The 15,865-nt window shown below is 44.7% G+C and overlaps 1 protein-coding gene across 1 annotated transcript in view; it reads left to right on the top strand.

The window, feature by feature from the left end:
• The window catches only part of TAX1BP1 (Tax1 binding protein 1), a 1,493,491-nt gene that overhangs the window by 1,055,931 nt on the left and 421,695 nt on the right, over positions 1-15,865 (top strand). The gene's annotated exons all lie outside the window — the stretch shown is intronic.

Here is a 15,865-nt window from a genome sequence, read left to right as displayed (position 1 = left end):
GCACGAGACAGAGATCAAATATTAATGCAGTTGAGTCTGCCGTTGTGTAAGCTTTAAAATGAAATATTTTAAAACCTTGTACATAACATGGTTTTGGAATTATTAATGCAAATATGAACAAGCAATATTTGACGCCTACAGGCGTCAGCAGGAGTTTAACTGCAGATGCACCTGAAGGCATCACTCGGATGTAATGAGCTAAAGCATTGTAACACATGAGTTGAGCTAACCTACATCAGTCATCATCCAGTCTGTTTTGTTTTTCCCATAGCAGTCATAGCTCAGAGCCCTTCCCTCAAAAATGGTGCCAGTCTTTGTTGCCATTACTTAAACTGATTGTGGCACATTCTGTATGAATCAGGTACCGCATGTTTATAGTTCTTCTCACTGCTTTAAAATATTTTTTATTTTGCAGGTAAGTAATTGGTCATTTGGTTTCCAGTTGGAAAGTATATATTTTTTTATTTATTACTATTGTAAGTATGTGTTTTAGAGGTGAGAGGGTGTTGCAAGGAATGTTTGATTGCATCCCCACTAAGGTACGAAAACAAGAGTCTGTCAAAAAAAAATTGGCACATTGCATTTGTATTTTTCTTTGAGGAGCTGTGCCTAATATTAATGCATCTGACACAGTGGATAATTTAGTAAGATCATTAAAATAAGGTATATTGAAAGTCTTACATGCAGTGTTAGTTATAGAACAACTAAAAAGAAAAAAGGTAAGAAAAGGAGAAACATCTCAGTACATCTGAAAATTGAAAGCATCTAACACAGGTTTGGGAATGGTGATGGAAATTGAATGAAGAGTTAGAGAAAGACACACAGAGTGATAAAAAAACAAGTCCCGTGTGTTCCTTTTATTTTCAGTTTCTGATGCAGAGATATGTAAGGACTTCCCAAAGAAGATAAACTAATCGGATTTTTTTTATTTGCTGACCATAGGACCTTTGCGAATAGTTCCACTACTGGTACCGATTCAGCCCATTCTTTCCAGGGGTGCATGTATTCCGTGGCTAGGCAATAAACCTACAGCCATTTGTTCCCACCAGGGAATCCTCATCAGCTCTGCGTTCTTTGTTGAGAGTTGGGTGGTAAGGAGCAGGCCAGCTTGCTAGTCCTGTAGGATTGCATTTTCTATCTGCTTAGGAACCCCCCCCCCCAACGCGGCTCATCCAAGCTCTGTTATTGATGTCTCTTAAGGGAAAGCATGCATCCAAATGCTGAGTTCTCCTTGGCTGCCATTGAGAAGTGCACTGTGACATCACACGTTAGGCAGGATGTTCTTCATGTTTCACTGTTACAGTTATCACATTTGGTTTATCCATGCCAGGGTAGCCCTTGGCCAGCCAGATTACCAGAGGCATAGTATTTCTGCATCGGTTGCTGTCGTTTCAGGACTGACGTCAGGTAGTCAGTAGTATAATGTAAGGCAGCCGACGCCATTACATCTGTCTTTCTTGCCGTGTAGCCCGAAGCAGAAGCAGTTTGCATGAGTGCCAGTCGGCCGCTACATGAGTTTCATCTTCCGAATTGAAGTTGAAGTATTATAAAGCCATTGGGGATCCTTTTTTCTTGCACTAACCGATGTCAGAAAAAGTTAACAATTGTCTCACCTGTGGAAAGCAAATACCACACCGAGACTTTCATTCTTACTGCATTACTTGCTTAGGCCCAGACTACGATGTCCCCTGCTGTTGCCTTTGCTTTGTTCAACTCCAGAACTATACATTGTCCGGCCCTTATTGTAGCTAGATATTTTCGCTTACAGTCCTCAAATTCCGATGTGGCTTCAGTAAGCCGTCCGACAGCAGATCTTCCGAAAAAATATAAGGATAAAGACAGGGACAGACCACACAAGTCCAAACCTACCGACGATGCTTCTGTTAAGTTAGTCGTCAGTTCTCCAGTCCTTAGTGAGGCTTTTTCACAGCCCCTGATGCCCAAATCTCTGGATTCGCAGGCCACTACCGAGACCCTTTCGGAGTCCGGTGTGCCGCAAAACTCTTCTTCGACTAAGGATCCTGCAGTTGTCTCTCCCTTGGATGGGTTCAGAGCCACTGAGCAGGCACTGGCTTCCGAGGAAGTACTTCGTGCTACCAATTCTTGACACAAACCGATGACTTCTTTTGCGTCTACCGTTCTTTCGAAAACAACCGAGTTTCTAAGACCCAGAGTACGAACCACACCCAAGAAACTAACGACCCACTCTCAGGCACCTGCTTCCTTGCCTCAGTCTCAAATGCTTAAAATGGCAGAAGACCTTATCATGCTTATCAGGGGAAGCCAAGCTACCCCTTGAAAAGAAAGAGACCTGTCCCCAGAAGTTTTGTCTGAACAGGAGTCTGATGCATCTGAATATGAAGGCATTCAACCCCTTTCTGTTTGAGGATTCTGATGCAGAGGATTCCATTCCCTCAGGCTCTCCACCCGAGGACTTTTCCTTTGGGGAAACCCTTCATACCTTAAGGGAGCATTTCCAATGGGAATGTCAGGACTACCCTCAGTCTAAAAAGAGACTCGGGGAATTCTTAGATCTTCCGCAGCACAGACCCCTGGCCATTCCCCCAGTCCTGGATGTTGTGGACGATGTTTTCCTGGAATCCAGTTTGACTCCTGACACCCTACCTCCTACACCCAGAAATCCTGACAGGTATTACAGAGTCCCTGACTCGCACAAATTTATTTTCTAAAATCTTACTGCTGATGCTGAGGTAATTTCTCAAGGGCCTAAAGGTATTAAAGCAACCTCTGCTAAGAATCTCACCTCCTCAGATAGGGATTCCGGAGCACTAGACAGATGGGGTAAAAAAGTATACATGTCTGCTACTCTTGCAGTTGCCAGTTCTATATGTTAAAATTTCAGCAACATAACCATGGAACTCCTCAAACAAAAAGTGTTTTCCTTTCCTGCATGTGCAGAATCTAAAGAGTTACAAGAGTTAATGCATTCTGCAAGTCAAGTAACTAAGCACACCTTACACTGTGGTTTTGATGCCCTAGAAGCTTTTAACAAGGCAGCAGTCATGGGTTCTGTCCTTAGAAAGCATCCATGGCTTAAGGGAACAGCCCTTGGCAGACCATGTTAAATCTAAATTGTTGGATGCACCCTTGTACCAAAGACAACTTATTTGGTACTAAGGCAGAGGAGGTCTTAAAAAGAAAAATCTAAATCTTTGCAGACAGTTAAGGATTTCTTACAGGTCCAGCCACCCAGCTTCAGTAGGCATTGCTCCTCCAAGCACTCGTTCTTTCCTGCTCCCACCAGGTCAGTTCAGCCCAGACCCCGTGGAAGCAGTCCCCCCTGACAGCAGCCACAGGGAATGCAGAGATCAAAACAGTGGAATTCCTCCACTTCAAAAACAGGGAGTTCTAAGCCATCCCCTCATGGTAAGAACTCACAATGACTCTCCACCACCACCCCATCCCTCTGCCCACCTTCACTTACCTCTAGGAGGAAAACTCTCCTTTCACGCAAGCACCTGGGCCACCATTACCATCAACACAGTGTTCTAGGGATACAAATTTTCTTTCCACACTCTTCCAAGCCCAAAAGGGTTGCCAGATCTACCTCCAAACCAGTAATCAGAGGCGCAAAAGCAAGTCCTTTCCCTGATCTGTATGAGGGCAATAGAGCACGTTCCTGCAGAACAGAAAGGCCAAGGTTTCTACTCCAGACTTTTTCTGGTACCCAGAAAAGAGGGCACCTGATGCCCCATCCTCGATCTATCCTTTCTAAACCCCTTCCTGGTGATACCAAAATTCAAAATGCTCATCCTCCAGCAACTGCTACCCATGCTCTCCAAGGATGCTTGGCTAGCTACCCTAGACCTAAAAAAGGCCTACCTCCACATTCCTATCAGGGAATCATGCAGGAAATACATAAGTTTCTGGGCAGGATCTCTGCACTTCCCTTTGGCTTATCTACTGCTCCCAGAGTTTTCACAAAATGTATGGCTCCGGCTATTGCCTTTTGCAGACAAGGGAATATCCAGATTTACCCATATTTAGATGACTGCCCAATTCAGGCAGACAGGAAAAGCTGCTCAAGCACCTGGCCTTTGTAAAGTCCCTATGGACCTCCCTATGGTACACTATCAATGAAAAGAATTCCAAACTAGTACCCACCCAAAGGATTTATATTCCTGGGAGCAAGCCTGGGGACAGCATCCCAGATGGCATTCCTTACACCAGAAAACCAAACTTACCTGGCAGCCTCCTTCTGGCAAGTAGCCACCAGACCCCAGTTATCTTCAAGGAAAATTCTGTAAGCTCTGGGGTTCATGGCATTTTGCATTCTATTCATTCCATATTGCAGACTGCATATGAGGAAACTTCAGTGGTAGCTAAAAAGCCTTTGGTGTCAACACTGTCAAGACCTGGAAACACGTATAACAATGATACCTTGCCTCAGAAAAGATTTTCTTTGGTGGGCAGCAGCATGCTCCCACAACAAAGGACTACCTATCTCGCCACCCATACCCGCACCACAGACGCATCAGACTATGCCTGGGGTGCACACCTGGATGGCAGGTGCATACAGGGCCAGTGGAACCCACAGAAAATCCATCTGCACATCACCCAAAAAGAGAAGTTAGCTGCCCAGCATGCATTGACAGCTTTCAGGCCCCTTCTCTCCCCAGGGGCTTTCCTGATCAAAACAGACAACACCACTGTGATGTTGGTATATCAACAAGAAGGGAGGGACTCACTCCTACCCTCTATGCAGGCTGGCCATGACCCCTTGCCACACAGCCTGTGCCATGAAACTACTACTGTTAGCACAATTCCTGCCAGATTCTCTAAACTCTATGGCAGATCACTTAAGCAGAAATCTTCTGGACCCACACGAGTGGCAGCTAGACAAAGAACCTTCACCCTAATAACTCAGAAATGGGGCACCCCGAAGGTTGACCTCTTTGCCTCCCTCACCAACCATCAGCTTAGCAAGTTCTGCACCAGGGAACATCACAACATGGCTTGGAAAGTGGATGCCCTGTCCTTCCCCTGTGTCAGTCTATCTGTCTGTACCTTTCCACCTCTACCTCTCATTGTCAGGGTACTGCTCAAAATAAGGGAGGAAAAACCAAGGACAATTCTTATTGCTTCAGACTGGCCTCTCCAGCACTGGTACCCATTGCTGTGCAGCCTGTCTCCACTGCCACCATGCATCTCACTCAGACCCCCACCCTCCTGACCCAGAGGGAAGGAGAATTCATGCATCCCCAATTGCAGACCCTCAGTTTGGCAGCTTGGCTTATTCCCTAACCACTGATCAATTAATCTGCCAACCTCAGTAAATAGGAACTAGATGTTATACATGAGGCCAGCCGCCCTAGCACTAGAAAGTCTTATGCTGACAAATGGAAAAGGTTCTGCACCTGCATTCAGGCTAAGGGAGCTGATACGACACAGCCCTCCCTCCCTGTCATCCTGGATTACCTAGCTGACCTGCTACACAGTGGTCTCTCTTTTTCCTCTATTAAAATCCATGCCTCTGCTATCTCTGCTCATTTCCCTACTGAGCAGCCCCTTTTCTCACACCATCTGATCAAACAATTCCTAAGAGGGGCTAGCAACTTGAGGTTACGCAGAAGAGCACCTACCCCAGCTTGGGACCTTAGTTTGTGTTGGAAAAGCTCACTCTGACCACCATTTGAGCCAGCATCTTTAGCAGAGTTAAAATTTCTCTCCTGGAAGACAAGCTTTTCTTCTGGCCATCACTTCAGCCAGAAGGGTCTCCAAGCTACAAGCACTCATGGCTGTGGAGCCCTTCATCTTCTTCCATGCTGACAAGGTTTCCCTCAGGACTAACCCATTCTTCATGCCCAAAGTGGTGTCCAGTGTGGCTCTCAACCAATCCATTCATTTGTCCACCTTTTTCCCTAATCCACAGAACAAGGGGGAGAAAGGATCCTGCACTCTCTAGATGTGACAGACAGCTCAGATTCTATCTAGACAGGACTAAATTATTCAGAAAGTCTGATCAATTGCTGGTTAGCTTTGCTGCAGAGGCAGAGGGCAAAGCCATCTCCAAACAAACAATTTCTAAATGGATAGCACACTGCATCCATTTCTGTTAAAAGCAACGCGGAAAGCCTCCCCCTAAGGGGGTCAGGACTCACTCCACCAGAGCAACCTCCACCTCTGCAGCCTTCCTCAGAGGAGTCCCCACCAGGGACATCCTGGAGGCTGCCACCTGGACATCTGTTCACACTTTCACCATACATTACCACCTGCCTATCTTCCCCAAATCCAGGGCAGGCTTTGCCACTGCAGTCTTGCTGTGCATCCTAGCCAGCCCCTAGTCTCCTTGACTGCCTCCACCCTTTTCCTCAACTTTGGGAATCAACCCAAATGTGATGACTGCAACAGTGAAACACAGAGAACATAGTACAGTTGTGTACATTTGTCATAAATGTAGATGTTCGAGTGTATTCACTGTTGCAGTCCTGGTTTCCCTCCCTCTGTTCCCCTCCACACTCTCTCTCTCTCTCCTTACAAGGGGCATTTTGGTATTTACTTTCTACTGGTGAGGTTTTTCCACCATAACCTGGCTGCCACTTGGGGGCTCCTGACAGGGCAAGAAAAACTGATGTAATGGCGTCGGCTGCCTTACTTTATACTACTGACGACCTGACATCAGTCCTGAAGCGACAGCAACAGACACAGAAATACTACATCTCTGGTATTCAGACCGGCTGAGGGCTACCCTGGCAGGGATAACCCAAATGTGATGACTGCAACAGTGAATACACTCTAACATCTACATTTATGGTAAATGTACACAACTGTATTTTTGAACTCCACTGGGTAACACCTACTGCTCCCACTAGATGCGATTTTTGTGGTGAGCTGTAGCCATCTCCCTCCAGCAGGATGGGTGAGCCAGTAGCAACTGCTCATGCCTATCCTTCATAGCCAGCTTCTACAGACACACAAGCTTTAGTTCAGACTTTGGTCATCTACAGCATACACCAGGCTTTCTCTCTCTGTGCCAAGCGCTGAAAGCTTCTAAGGATTTATTTGTTTAATGAAGAATGAGTCAGAGGTTTGAAATGTATTAGTCACCAAAGATGAAATACCCAAGTTCCATATCATTAGATCTGAATGAGCTGGTTCCATTCAAACTACATATTTCCATTTTGTGTTTATTGTTATATGTTACATTTTGTTAACTAGTTTACAAAGACTTCCCTTTTGAGATATTATAGGAGAGGTGGAAGTTTCCCCTTGGCATGGGGAAAGAAAGTTTCTGCTCAGTGACTCAAAGAATGTATACTTTGACCGTCTTTAATAATGCAGTCGTGGTTGAAAAGCCGGACTTCAGGAGATATGAACAGTTGCTTGGGCCTTACTGTGATCCAAGTATATAATAAGTATAGAAAATGGCTTAGATTTTGTAAGTCATCTTAAAAAGAGGCCTTCAATGTAGATCTGGTTGGTCCTGCTTGGCAAAAGTCCATTTACAGTGGGAGCTGGATAGAAAATATCTAGAGGATGTATAGCTTAGTTACAGTACACCACTTACTTAACCAATTAATTTTGCAGTTAATTGCATTTTAACACTTTAGTGCAACAGTTAAAGAAGTAAGCTGCGTGGTGCAGCTGTAGCGTTGTTGCCTCACAGCAAGAGGTTCTCCCATTCCATTCTTGGCTGGAGCACTTTCTGTGTGGAGTCTGCATGTCCTCCCCGCGGTCGAGTGGTGTTCGAAAGACATGCGTAGAATGGGCGTGCCTTCGTTGAAGGTTGGGCATCGAGCTGGCACCTCGGCACCGTAAAAATCTACTGCCAATCATTAGCAGACCGGAGTTCCGCTGTGGTGACCCCTAACCAGGAAAAAGTCGAAAGAAGAAGAACAACAGTGCAACAGTTAAAGAAATGTTTATGTTAAATGTTACACTTACTGCAGGAGAGTTCACTCCTTTGCAACAAAATGGTCAAAAGTGAATTAGTATTAAATGTCTGTTATACATTCATGAGTGTAAGAGTTAATTAAATGCTAAAGAAAATTATCAGTAACAGAAGTAGCTTTATTACTGAGTATCTAGTGACAGCAAATAACCTAACAGAACAGTTTCATGTTCAGTAAGTAGGGTAACAGGTTAGCTTCTGAAATGTAATCAGCTATAGTTAGAAACCGATCATCTGGAGCTGGTAACCTTAACTGTAAGAATTTGAGATGCTAGTTGTTTTGATTTATTCCTCAGAGTTGTGTTCTTGCAGTCTTATGAGCAGTAGTGGTTAAGAAATTTCCATATTAAGATATTTCTATAAAAAAAGCATTGTTGGCTACATTTGCGCTTGTTTATTGTGAAGAGGTATATAGAGATGGTTCAAAAAGGTATCATTAATTTTGAATTCAACATAGAAAATATTTTTTTAATGAAGACCACTTTATAAAATTGTATACTTAAAAGACTTAACCGATCAACATACCCACTAACAAAACAACTAGCCAATCAATGTAATAGAAGTTCTGAAAGCTACACCCACAAAGACCTCACCTGTATTTCACAAAGCCTAAGACTAACAAAGTTAGAGCTTCAGGCATGTAACATTACACAGATGACCTAATGATCACCCATACATAGTTACTATACTGCAGTATTGGATTGCATCTGTAACAGCTAAATGCCCAGGGTTAAAACAAAGAAGCTAGACTCAGAAGGCCAATAAGGCAAATAAATGCACTCTGATAATTTCAAAAACATCCTAGTAATTGATGACTCCATTGTGCTTAAAACACACACACACACACACACACACACACACACACACACACACACACACACACACACGCACCCACACACATGCACATTACTGGATTTCTGAGGAGTTTACAATAATTATTAGTTTTTCTGGGAGCAAAATCTGGGACATCTCAACTAGATTACAAAGGATTAAGGGTAATTATGACATTGCTCATTCCAGTGTGAATGCCAATCTATAAAATGACTTCCTGTTGGATATGCAGCAGGATGTGTTTGCAGTGTCAAACATAGGGGAAAAAAACACACCAGCTCACCAAAATCATTCCACCACTTCATATGACAAAAAAGGAAGCCAATCTGGTGGTCCCCTGCCATAAACAAACTCTACAACAGAAGGAAGAAACTGTTGCAGAAGAGAGTAAAATCCCATGAGTGGAGGAGCTCCCTGGTCAGCTTCAGTAAAAAGCTGAGATCCCTTATAAAATCCTCCAAAGCTAGCTACGAAAACAAAATCGCCACTGATTCTAAGGACAACCACAAAGCATTCTGTAGCTATGTCAAGAATCTCAATGGCAACACCCAGATCTGCTCTGAATTACAGCACAAAGGCATGAAATTTACAGAACCAACTGATATTGCCAACATCCTGGCAGATAGGTTCAGTGCTAACTTTACCCCCCTCTCACCCCCTAAAGGGCCCATATATATACCAGAAGAACGCAGAGTCCCTGTAATCACAACTATGCAGGTAAAAACTGCACTCTCTAAAGCCAAGAACACAGCATCCATGGGACCGGACAACATCCCAGGCTGCGTTTTACACGAACTTCAGAACAAACTGGCTCCCCACCTAAGCACCATGTTCAGTCATAGCCTCACATCAGGCTTTGTGCCCACTGAATGGCGCATAGCAACAGTTATCCCACTCCATAAAGGGGGAGCCACCACAGACCCCAGGAACTATCGCCCTATTAGTCTGACGAGCCTGGTCTACAAGGCCATGGAATGCATCATCATGGAACTCATAAACAAAGACATTGGTAACCTCCAAACTCTGGACTCCACCCAGTTCGGGTTTGTGAAAGGCAGATCTTGCCTCCTGAACCTGATCAACTTCTTTGAGGCAGTCATCAAAGCCGTAGACGAGGGTAAGGTGGTTCACACAGCCTATCTTGACCTTGCCAAGGCCTTCGGCACCATCCCCCATTCTGGAATTATAGATCAACTCACTAAACTAGCTATAAATCCCTATGTCACAAGATGGTTTGCCAGTTGGCTCACTGACAGAACCCACATTGTAAAAATTGTAGACTCCAAGTCTGACTTCAAACCAGTGACAAGTGGAGTACCACAGGGTTCAGTCCTGAGTCTTCTCCTGTTTGGTATCTACTTCTCTGAAGTACAAGCTAACACAGAGGGTCTCTTATATTTTTAATGCATATAACGTCAGGAATTAGACGATCAGATCAGCTATTTATTTCTTACTCTGATGTTAGAAAAGGCCTACCAGTGTCCAAAGTTATCTTGTCCAAATGGCTTTCACCATGTATATCCTTCATTTACAGCTTTAAGAACAAAACTCTCCCTACCCCCTGTTAAAGCTCATTCTGCTGGGTCAATAGCTATTTCTGCAGCCTTTCAAGCTAGGTTACCTTTGGATAATATCTGTGCTGCAGTGACATGGGCAAAACCTCATACCTTTATTACTCTTTACAAAGTGGATTTAGCCTCTAGGAGAAGAACATCTTTTGGCTCTATGGTTCTGAGGAATATTCTCCTACGAGTCACCCAAGAATCAGGATGCTTGGGATGCAGTCCCATCAGTGATAATAAAGGCGAGATTGACAACATCACATAAAGAAGTTATGTACTTACCATAATGTTCCAAGTGTATTGTCCATCTCTACCTTTATTTTCACAACCCACCCTCCATACCCCCTGCCTATACTCTTGTGAGACCAAGTAGCACTAATTGGATATTATAGGACTGTATAGCCTCAGGAACACTTTTTTTTCAGTTAATGTATAAAGCAGATGTTCATCGTGCATACAGCTGCAGTCATAACAGATGGGTTCTCCTGCCGTCAGGCGGGTCCTCGGTCGGCCGAATTCCAAAGTCTAGGTCCGGCGTCGGTTGTTGTCGCTTCTTCCCTGACGTCAGTGCGACAGGGGTATAAAAGAACCAGCCGACGCCATTTTCTTCAGTCTTTCTTGCCGCGCGGTGCCCGAAGCAGAAGCAGTTCGCAAGTGCCGGTTGGCCAGCTCCTGAAATTACGAAAATTTTGCAACCGAAGTCTTCTTGAAAGCTAAGTACCCCGTTGGGGAAACTTTTCTTGCCTCAGACCGATGTCAGACAAAGTTAATAATTGTATTTCATGTGGGAAGCAAATACCGCATAAGGATTTTCATTCCCTCTGTATTCCTTGTTTAGGCCCAGACCACGACATCTCGGTCTGTCGTTTTTGTGCTACATTCAACAAACGCACCATTAAGCATCGGGCGGAGTTCGCCCAGCATTATTTTGGCAAAAAATTTAACTATATTATGTCGTCGGATACTCCGACTCCAGTTTTGTCTAAAAAGCGCAAAGATAAGGACCGACACACGAGGTCCACGGCCTCTACCGACACCACGCCAAAGCCGACTACAGGTGATCCGGTTCTCAGTGAGGCCCCTACGCAGCCCCTGACTACCAACGACACTTCATTGGCGGTGTCTTCTGTGCCCGAGGTCGCAGGCTCCTCGGCCCACACCCCGACCACAGATACTGAAGCCACTCTTGGTGGTGAATCTCAAAATGTAGACAGGTCTGCCTCCTCTCAAGGTGTCTTCAGACCTTCCTCTTCTTTTTCCATCAAGGCTTTCACTAAGTCTAAAGCAGCCATGCATTCTAAGAGACGAGCTACACAGGGCCCATCTCCAGGCCCCATGCCTAAAAACAGATGCTTAAAATGGCTGAGGATTTAATTACTCTTATCAGGGGAGCTTTATATCCAGGATGCACCACTACCAGTCCCCCAGTCTACGTTTTTGCCTTAAAAAGCAGGCGTGGTCTTAGCTCTGAGAGCTAAGTAGTGTTTTCACTTACTTTTCCTGTCAGGGATTTCTTAGAATTTCAAAAATTTGTTTTACTGCTATTTTTTTGTTGTGTATGACTGGATATTTATTTGTATTTGTGTGGTGATTGATTCTGATTCTGACTAGAGTTTTTCTGACAGTTGAAGGGCCTTCAGTCACCTGTCTTTGTCAGTCACTTTGTCTTCAAGTTCCGTTTTCTTTCTGGATTTTTTTTCTTTTTCCTTTTTCTGGTTATAAAAAAAAAAAAAAAAAAAGAAAAAAAGAAAAAAAAGCTTTCTGTTGTGTTTTTTTTTTTTTACTTGTGATTAGTTTTTTGGTTGCCATAATGTCACAGGGCCCTCCTTCAGGTTTTAAAAGCTTCTAAGTGCAGCTTACAAATGACTACTTGCACCACTCTCTGTGTGTCTGTGTGTACCGCTTTACCGTAAACATTTGTTGGAGTGATACCCTTGCAGGGGTCCACGCTTTTCTCCCGAGGTCAAAAGAGAGAAAAAATAAACTATTTTAAAAATACTCTTAAACCCTCATTTGAAGAACTCTTAGCTTCCTCTTCTTTCTCCTGAAAAAAGAAAAGCTCCGCTGGCTCCCAACGAACGGAACCGACAAGCCAAAAAGAACATAAACCTTCTCCTCCGGAGCCGAGGGGACCAGCCGAGGGCGTAGGCGAAGCGTCGGATGCCTCCGAGCCTCCAGCCGGAAGACTCTTGACAGTTGGGCGGCCTCAGGCTGGGGCATCGGGCTCCACTGATCTCGGTCAAGACACTGGCTCTGAAGGTTCATTTCTCACACTCTACTCCCCTCCTTCTGTTGTCCTCTTCTGGTTGCATACTGGAAAGTGGCGAGCGCCGCCTCACGTCGATGGTTTGAGTCGGATTCGGGCGTCCCCCTAGTCTTTCTTCGGAGAGCCGGGGAGCCCCACCGGGACCCATCCAGGTCTGGCAGGATGCTCGACACATCACGAATTCGGACATAGACAAGTGCCAGTGTTCTCAACCCCACCCCGGACAAAAGGCCCAGAGTGGAGGAAGAATCCCCCTCCTCTGATCAGGCCTCCATTATATCAGAGCACTCTGATGAACAGGAACATTCTTACTCACCTTTTGAAGATTCTGATGCAGAGGAGTCCATTCCCTCTGTATCCCCCCCAGAGGATTACTCATTTGGGGAAACCTTGCATACCTTAAGGGAACACTTCCACTGGGAAGGCCAAGAGTACTCAGATTCCAAGAAAAGGCTTAGGGATTTTCTCTTGCTACCTCAGCACAGGCCTCTGGCTATACCTCCTGTCTTGGACATACTAGATGATGTGTACTCGGAGGCCTGCCTTAACCTGGATTCTTTACCTCCAGCCCCAGTCAAGCCTGACAGGTACTACCGGGTTCTTGACTCACACCAATTTCTATACAAAAGCCATGCGGCTGACCCAAAAACTATCTCACAGGGCCCCAAGGGAATTAAGGCCTCCACTGCTAAAAATCCATTACCTTCCGAGAGAGATTCCAGATCCTTAGAAAGGTGGGGAAAAAGGTATATACCTCGGCCACCTTAACCATGAGGGCATTAAACTGTCAGTTCCATATGCTAAAGTACCAACAGTTTCTGTTATCACAATTGAGAAGTAAAATGTCACAACCTGAACAACCAGACTTGAAGGAGTTGCAGGATTTGATGCATAGTGCAGAACAAGTGGGTAAACATACCTTGCAATGTGATTTTGATGCTCTAGAGGCCTCATGTAGAGCTGCTGTTACAGGATCAGTCATATGTAGACATGCCTGGCTCAAGGAACAAACCTTACCAGATCATGTCAAAGCTAAATTACTAGATGCCGCTCTACAAAAGGATGTATTATTTGGTGCTAATGCTGAGGAGGTATTAAAGAAAATGGAGGAAAAGGCTAAATCAATGCAAACAGTGAAAGATTTTCTACAGGTACAACCCCCACGTTTCAGTAGAAATTGGCCTTCCAAAAATTGGTCCTTTCCAGCCACGGACAGACCCCAAAGAGGTAGATACAGGTGCCCGAGGGGCAGAGGGCAATCCCAAGGATCGTTTAGAGGCAGACAATGGCAAGCTCCTACACAAAGAGGTGGTGAGGATAGTTCACAGCCATTCAGAAAGCAAGCCCAATGACTTCCCCCTTTGCATGCCAAGCAAGGCTCAAATGGCAGCACCCTTAGGCGGAAAACTGGCATTATTTTCAAAAAATTGGCATATTGTCACAAAAGACAAATGGATCCTGGACATTATAAACAGAGGCTACAGATTCCATTTTCACACCCTTCCAAAAATGAGAGGCATGCCAAACCTGCCACACAATCAAAGGGCAGAGGCACAAATACAAATTTCAGATCTCATGGACATGAAAGCTATTCAAGAGGTACCTACTCACGAACAAGGTCAAGGTTTTTATTCCAGACTATTCCTGGTACCAAGGGAAGGGAAAAGACTGGAGACCTATTTTGGACCTATCCATCCTAAACACATTTTTACTCGTACAAAATTTCAAGATGCTCACTTTACAGCAGCTTCTTCCCATGCTGGGCAAGGAGTCTTGGCTGGTAACATTGGACCTCAAGGAGGCATACCTGCATGTCCCAATCAGACAAAATTGCAGAAGATACCTCAGATTTCTTGCAGGTTCAACCCATTATCAATTCTCTGCATTGCCCTTTGGCTTATCTACTGCGCCCAGAGTATTCATGAAATGCCTGGCATCAGTAATTGCCTACTGCAGACTTCAAGGGATACAAATATACCCCTATTTGGATGACTGCCTGATCCAAGCGGACAGCAAGCACATACTTCTGAAACATCTGGCTTATGTAATAATGTTGTTGAATTCTCTGGGATACACAGTCAACAAAAAGAAATCAAGGCTAATACCCTCTCGGAAAATAATTTTCCTGGGTGCCAACTTGGACACAAACACTCAGATGGCCTACCTCACGCCAGAGAAGCAGGGGCAACTAACTCAATACTTCAGAACACTAGCAAATTTCACCAGGCTGACTGCAAGGAAAATCCTGCAGGCTCTGGGATTCATGGCATCTTGCATCCTACTAATCCCATGTGCAAAGCTGCATATGAGGAAACTTCAATGGTACCTGAAAAACCTATGGTCTCAACACAGCCACAGTTTGGAAACAATAATACCACTAATTCCATGTCTTCAAAAGGAATTTCTGTGGCCAAACTAGGTCTCCCATTCAGCAAGCCTCAAGCAAATCAAGTCATCACAACAGACGCCTCGGACTACGCCTGGGGGGCACACATGACAGATCGGTGCATTCAGGGCAAATGGTCCCAAAAAGAAAAGCACCTTCACATCAATCAAAAGGAAATGCTAGCAGTAATAAATGCTATTATAGCTTTCAAGGACCTTCAACAACCAGGTCAACTATTGATAAGGACAGAAAACACCACAGTAATGTGGTACATAAACAAACAAGGAGGAACCCATTCATACCCCTTATGCAGACTGGCCATGTCACTTTGGAACATGGCTCTGGACTTACAAATCAAACTTCAAGCACTGTACTTGCCAGTCAAGGAAAACACGCTGGCAGACAACCTAAGCAGAAATATGACAGATCCACACGAATGGAAGTTGCATCCTCAAGTTTTTACAGAGATAATTCAAGCATGGGGAAGGCCAGACATAGATCTCTTTGCCTCCCACAAAAATCACCAATTGACAAAATTCTGCTCAAAGATTTTTCATCCAAAGGCCTGGGGAGTGGATGCTCTCTCTTTCAGTTGGACAACAATGACAGTTTATGCCTTCCCACCTCTTCCTCTGCTGCCCAAAGTTCTATTAAAAACCAGAGCAGACAGACCAAAGATGATTCTCATTGCTCCAGACTGGCCAAGACAACACTGGTACCCACTCCTGAGGAGCCTGACGCATTCCCCACCATGGACCCTGCCTCTAATGCCTCTTCTTCTGACTCAGCACAGCTTCAAAACTCTTCACAGTCAGCTGAAAACACTCAATCTGGCCGCATGGAAGATTCCTTAACATCACAACAGACCCTACTCTCCAAGGAGGTGCAGGATGTCATTTTGGAGGCCA

Source organism: Protopterus annectens, chromosome 3.part1 (assembly GCF_019279795.1).
Source record: "Protopterus annectens isolate FY-2018-M chromosome 3.part1, PAN1.0, whole genome shotgun sequence".
Lineage (NCBI taxonomy): Eukaryota > Metazoa > Chordata > Ceratodontiformes > Protopteridae > Protopterus > Protopterus annectens.
This window is presented reverse-complemented; position numbering and strand designations above follow the sequence as displayed.